We start from the raw sequence: 7014 nt of genomic DNA on the forward strand, positions 1-7014 counted from the left end.
TAGTTCTTCTGTTTCTAGTTTTTGAAAGTTTAAAAAAGTTTGGCGGTAGAGCTTCTTTGAAAATCTGGTACAATTCTGTTGTGAAGCTATGTGTCCCTGGATTTATTTAAGCTGCAATGCTTTTTAAATTATTTTTCAATCTCCTCTTTTATTATCTGTCTGTTAAGATTGTTTCTTCTTGATTTGATTTTGGTGCTCTGACTGCACCTAGAAATTTATCCATTTCTTTTAGGTTTTTAAGTTTAATGGAATATAAGTTTTTTCCCTTATATTTCATATAGACCAGGCAGCAGTGACAAACATCTTTAATTCCAATAGCTACAATAACATATGCCCGTAACCACACTAGCTTGACATAGAAACCAGGCAGTAGTGGTGCACACCCTTGATCCCAGAACTAGAAAGGATTATAAGATGAGAGGAGATAGCTCTCAGTCACAGTATCATTGTGAAGTTTTCTGGAGCCAGGATCACTATTTTTGGACTGAGTGTAGCAAGGAGACCGCTTGTTCCTTTGGCTGCCCAGCCCTGAAATAAACACACAGAAACTGTATTAATTAAGTCACTGCTCAACCCATTAGCTCTAGATTCTTATATTGGCTAACTCTTACACATATTAATTTAACTCATTCCTAGTAATCTGGGTATTGCCACATGGCTGTGGCTTACCAGCAAAGTTTTGGCTTGTCTGACTCTGACAGTAGCTTCATGGCAGCTCCCTGACTCCACCCTTATTTCTCTCAGTGTTCAGCCTAGCTTTCCCTGTCTACTTAAGTTCTGTCTTGCTATAGGTCCAAAGCAGTTTTTTTTATTCATTAATGGTAATCACAGCACACAGAGGGGACTCCCACATCACCTTCCCTTTTCTGTTTAAATAAAAGGAAGGCTTTAATTTTAACATAGTAAATTACATATAATAAACAGGTATCAAACAAAAATTAGTTACAATATTTATATGTACTTTATCTTTTATCATAACTAAGGAAAACTATAACTATAAATTCTTCAACTCAATCAAAGACTCCAGAAGGATATATTATTATCTAAGTAAACAGGAAGTACATTGTAAGAAACTTCCAAACTCTAGAATTGACAGAGACATCTCAGTGCCTGAACAGTCACCCAAAATTTTTCTGTACCATTGGGGCATCCATTCTCAGCCTTCTGGCCCATAGTATCCAGCAGACTTTTCCATGAAGCAGAAAATTTCAAAGACAGTTCCACTTATATATATTAGCAGTTTATCAGTCACATTCTTCTGTATCCTAAAGAATGTCTAGCAAACTCTTTCATAAAGCAGGAACCCTGAAGGATTGTCTCACCTTTAGGGAAGTTTAGCAGTGATTTTTCTGCAGATCCTGCATGTCCAGTTTATCAAGTAGTTCAGGTAAGAGCAGTTTCTTGCCAAATGGTCAACCAACTCTATAAGGAGCCTCTTCAATGCCCATCATCCTCTTGAAGTAGATTGGTGCTGCCAGGAGCAGATGTGTCTCACTGTCATGAAAAGTCTTAAATTCTTTAATATTTTAAATGTCATATTCTGAAAGTCTCTGAAAGATTTGAAGAATACCTAACTGCAATATATCTCTATACGTCTAGAAAATCTAGCTAACATGACTACAAGCTTGACTATTATAGATGATTATCTATTAACTTATATTTCTTAATTATACATTACATTTTAAAATGAACTACACAATCACAACACCTTAATCAAGAGCAGAAATACACATATAACAAGATTGACCTTAGATTTTTATCAATAAACCAAGATCTATACCAATGCAAATTATTCATATCTATATCATATCCCTTTAATTGTAAACAAACTTTTATAGACAATATTTGGTAATATGGGTGTGGTTTTCTCCATACTGCTTCCTGCTGATTGGGGGTGCTGTTAATCAGGTCTTTCATGTGGTATCCTGTGTACTAGGTTCATCTCAGTCATCAGTTGGGTGAAGTAATTTTTTGGGGGGTGTTCACAGCAACCTTTCAGGAGGTCAGGATCTGTCAAACCATATTAGCCTGGAATGAATTCACAGGGTCTTACCCTCTGTGGAAACAAAGCAACATATCCTTAGATCCAAATTCTGAAGTCAAGATCCTTTACAATATACATGCTAATTTAGCCTAGCAGCCCCTATACAATGAAATGTCGCTCTGTACTTAGCTCCTTCACAGTCAAAAAATTCAAAGAAGATACACTAATATACATAATCTAGATCTCTGCGTGTATTTCATCTTTACATGGCTGTTTTACTCTATTACATTTTAATATTTATTTTATTATCTTACTCCTTTAATCTATGATTATCTGTACTCTGTCTCTTTAAAGACTTCATCCTTTTTTTAAAACCATTTACTTCTTTTTCAACTCTCTATACTCATTTTCTTTTCTCTTCCAAGCCTACATATATTTATCTAACACTGTGACCCATTTAGAGGTCTTTTATGTCTAAATCTGTCTTACTGTATATCTGTAATTCTTTACTATTCAGGAGCACTTCTTAAACTGCTAAGCACTTCTTAAAACTTAAGCTGCACCATTACTAGGGTATATATGGCACTTCCTGCTTTCACCGCCCAGTCCAGCATGGTGGAGCCTCCTGAGGCTCTGAGCCATGCACACCACCCCAATTCCAGGCAAACAGCCAGTCCAAGTTGCCACCTGTTAGTATTTGCTATCACTTTAAGAGCTAACCATGCCCACCTCAGCCACTTCGGCCTGCCCCCGCCGCCATCTTCCCTCTCTCTCTTCCCCTCTCTCTCTCTGGTGTGTGTATGTGTATGTGTGTGTGTGTGTGTGTGTGTGTGTGTGTATGTCTTTTCTCTATGTTTGTCTATGCTTTTCTCTTCTGTAAGCAATAAATTCTCCCTCTTCTTTAAATAATACTATGTTCTATGAGCCTTTTATCCGCCGTAACTGCCCACCAGACCCCCGGCCGCATGGCGCTGCAGGGACTCATGGCCATCCTTGCCGGACTCCTGGGCCCCCTGGGCCATCCCATCATCATATTCTTTTAAAAAGAACAGTACCACCAAGCAAGGTGCAGCACACTGCTCACAAACCCCATCCAAATGCTTGGTTTTCCCAAAAGAGTCAGAGTTCATGCTAGCGTCACAGCCCATGGCTGAGAAGCTGCTGTTTTGAAACCACATGGCTGCTGTCTCTGAATCAGCAAGACCTCTCTTAAAGGAGCTGTAGCATGCTGCCAGCAAGCAAAGCCCTTTCTGGGAAAAATGTAGCTAAACTTTGTCTTTTAGTGTCTAGCATCCCTTTGCAAGCCATTTCAGGTTTTAAGTGTATTTTACTTGGCCATGTGGGTGCCAATCTGTAGCAAGGAGGTCACTTGTTCATTCTGGCCACCCAACCCCGAAATAATCACATAGAAACTGTATTAATTAAGTCACTGCTTGACCCATTAGCTCTAGATTCTTATTGGCTAACTCTTACATATTAATTTAACCCATTTCTAGTAATCTGTGCTTGGCCCATTAGCTCTAGCTTCTTATTTGCTAAATCTTTTTAAAATATTTATTTATTTATATTTTACATACATTGGTGTTTTGCCATGAGTGTTGGTCTCCTGGAACTAGAATTACAGACAGTTGTGAGCTGCCATGTGGGTGCTGGGAATTGAACTTGGGTGCTCTGGAAGAACAGACAGTACTCTTAACCACTGAGCCATCTCCCTAGCCCCCTTGCTAACTCTTATATATTAATTTAACCCATTTCTAGTAATCTGTGCATTGCCATGTGACTATGGCTTACTGTTTAGAATTCCCAGTGTCTGTCTTCAGTGGGTTACATGGCCTCTCTCTGACTCTGCCCTTCTTTCTCTCAGCATGCAGCCTAGTTTTCCCCACCTAGTTCTGTGTCTTTACTGACATAGGCTCAAAGCAGTTCTTTACTCATTACCCAATAAAAGCAACACATAGACAGAAGAACCTCCCACACCACCCTAACATACCTGTAGAAACTTTTGTGCTACATGTCAGAAAAAAAATATAAGGCTTAGTGTTGGCAGACATTTCTTTCCCACTCACCAGTTCTCAAATAGCTGATATGGAGACTTAATATTAATTACAAATCCTCAGTCAATAGCTGAGACTTATTACTAGCTAACTCTTACATTTAAATTAATCATATTTCTTATTTACACTCTACAAGGCAGTGCATTTCTCAGCAAAGCATGTTCATTTCCTGCTTCCTCTGAGTCTGGCTTCAGATTCCTCGGACTCTTCCCTCCTTCTTCCCTGCATTCTCCTATTCTGGCTCTTCTGACCAGTCTCTTCCTGCCCAGCTATAAGCCAGTCAGCTCTTTATTAACCAATGAAAACAATACATATTTACAGTGTACAAAGATTGTTCCATAGCAGCTTAGTTTCCCAAAGAAAATAACCGTTGTGTAAATTCAGGATTATTTCAACTTCTCATTTGACTTGCAGTATTATTTTATTTTGCCTTGATTCCAGTCATTCTGCCTAATAGTACTCAGACCAGGACAATTTTTAAATAACCTTCTGAATTAGAAGGAAGATAAAGTTTAGAGGTCTGAACCCAAGTCACAATGAAAGTCCTCTTTATCATTCCAATATATGAAAACAAATGCCATTGTGCTACTCAGCTTTTCAGAGGAGAAACAATATATGAGATAACTGAAAAAAGAGAGGAAAAGTTGAACCTGGAGAACGAATGTCCAGAACCCATGTAAAGACAGGTGCAGTTCAATTTTGTAATTCTAGTGTTTCTTTAGAGATACTGGAAGAGGAGACAGGACAGTCCCCAGAAGCCCACAGGCCAGATAGACTGGCATATACAGCAGCAAATAACAAAAAGTGATTTCTGATGCTCAAAATTATCCTTTTACCTCCATACATGAACCCTGACATGTATACACCTGAACACATACAAACATTCATGCAAACACACACACACAGAGAGAGAGAGAGAAAGAGAGAGAGAGAGAGAGAGAGAGAGGGGCATAGAATGTGGACCAAGCTTTTAATACATAGGTCTTTGGGAGACATTTACTGACACCACAATATTTGTGTATTTTGGTGGCACTAAACAATGTTCTGTTTCTTTGACCCCTGAAAATGTTAGCTTTAAACGTCTGGATTCCTCTTTACTACAGTAGTTAAATTCTACCTTCAGTCTAAAAGCTGTCATTTTATACTCTCATTACTCCATTCATGGCAGACCACTCATTCATGCAACAAACATTCTTAGGTTGCTAGAATGTACCCATCCCTCTTCTAGATGCTGGGAAGACAACAATGAACAAAAGAAAAATTCCTGACCTTTATGGAGCTCACACTCAACAGTAATAAACAAAACAAGTCAATGGTATGTAGTAGGAATGAAATTTTTCGGGAAAGTAAAGTCATAAAGGACAATGGAAGGATCAGGTGGTTCCATAGCAAGAGGCAGCTTTATTGAGAGAATGGGCAAGGAAGCAGCAAAGAAGTAGTCCAATGAACAACACCAGTTGCTGCTGTGGAATAATCCTTCTGTACACTGTGAATATGTGCTGCTCTCATTGTTAATAAAAGGCTGATTGGCTGGCCAATGATTAGGCAGGACTTTCCAGGCAGAGAGAATGCTGGCAAGAAAAAGGGTGGAGTCTGAGGAGATGCCATGAGACACTGAGTAAGCAGGATGAAAAGTACATACATGACGTAAACAAACCTCAGGACAGCACATAGATTAATAGAGATGGGTTAATTTAACTATATGAGTTAGCTAAAACTGAGCCTATGTTATCAACTGAGCATTTATAATTAATATTATGTCTCTGTGTAGTTATTTGAAAACTGACTGGCAGGACAGAAAAGTCCACCTTCAAGTTATCCCATTCTTTCCTGCAAAGTTTTTATATTAAGGGTACTGAAAGCACATCCTAGGGTCATAATTTTAGCAGTAATTGTTTAAAATAAACAGAAATATTCTTCAGATTATGGTGACTTAACTTTATAAATTAAGTATATACTGTCCCTATCATATTGCTTTCAGATCCCAATCCACCCTTTGCAGTATTGGATGGAAACTGTAGTGACCCCACCTTTCACTAAGTTTTGCAAGCACCCATTTTGTGATTTAGATATAGATGTGTCTCCATGAATTTCATATGTTTGAAGACTGGTTTCAGTGATGTGATGTTGGAAGAAGAAAGTGAGGGTTTATTAGGAAGGCACTGATGCAGTTCGCACAGGGTCCTAGTAAGTTTATGAAAGAGTAAGTTAATATAAATAAATAAGACTGTTAACTCCTGGGTTTCTATATTCCTATCTCACTATGTGACTTCATTCTTTTCCTCATTCTCCTATCAAAAAAAAAAAATAGCCCGAGGTACTCACCAGAGCTGAACTGATATGAATCCATGCCTGGAAAAATCCAAAACAATGAGCTAAATGGAAACCTTTTCTTATAATAAGTACCCATCATTGAGTATTTTATTATAGCAACAGACAATGGACCAATATATCACACGGGTGTCTACCTACTGAATTTTGTGACACTTAGAATAGGCAACCTCTCAGTAAATTTTTCTGGCATCTGAGAGCATATTTCCTGTTACAGGGAGTGGGGCCCCTTGTTCTCGCCATCCAGATAGCTTAGCCCTGAAATAATCACACAGGAACTGTATTTATTTAAATACTGCCTGGCCCATTAGTTCTAGCCTCTTATTGGTTAACTCTCACATCTTGATTTAACACATTTTTAATAGTCTGTATGTCATCACGAGGTCGTGGCTTACCAGGAAAGATTCAGCATGTCTGATTCTGGCAGATCCATGGCGGTTCTCTCACTCTGCTTTCTTCCTCCCAGAATTCAGTTCTGTCTTCTCTGTCTACCTAAGTTCTTCCCTATTAGGTCAAGCAGTTTCTTTATTAATTAACCAATGAAAGCAACACACAAACAGAAGGACCTCCTACACCAATTTCCTGGCAAAGCATATTAGCCATCTTTTCTGTTATGTGGCAGAATTTGCCTGGGAAGGCACAACA

General features: G+C 38.6%; 1 long non-coding RNA gene across 1 annotated transcript; it reads right to left on the reverse strand.

Annotated features, from left to right (window-relative positions):
• Nucleotides 1–1734: 1734 nt before the first annotated feature.
• On the reverse strand, nucleotides 1735–7014 carry LOC146894547 (uncharacterized). The gene is made up of 3 exons (XR_015001721.2): nucleotides 6765–7014; nucleotides 6364–6390; nucleotides 1735–2056 (listed from the first exon to the last, which is right to left on the reverse strand). It is a non-coding gene; the product is annotated as an uncharacterized LOC146894547 (long non-coding RNA).

The sequence above is a fragment of the Myodes glareolus genome, chromosome 4, assembly GCF_982192425.1.
Source record: "Myodes glareolus chromosome 4, mMyoGla1.1, whole genome shotgun sequence".
NCBI lineage: Eukaryota > Metazoa > Chordata > Mammalia > Rodentia > Cricetidae > Myodes > Myodes glareolus.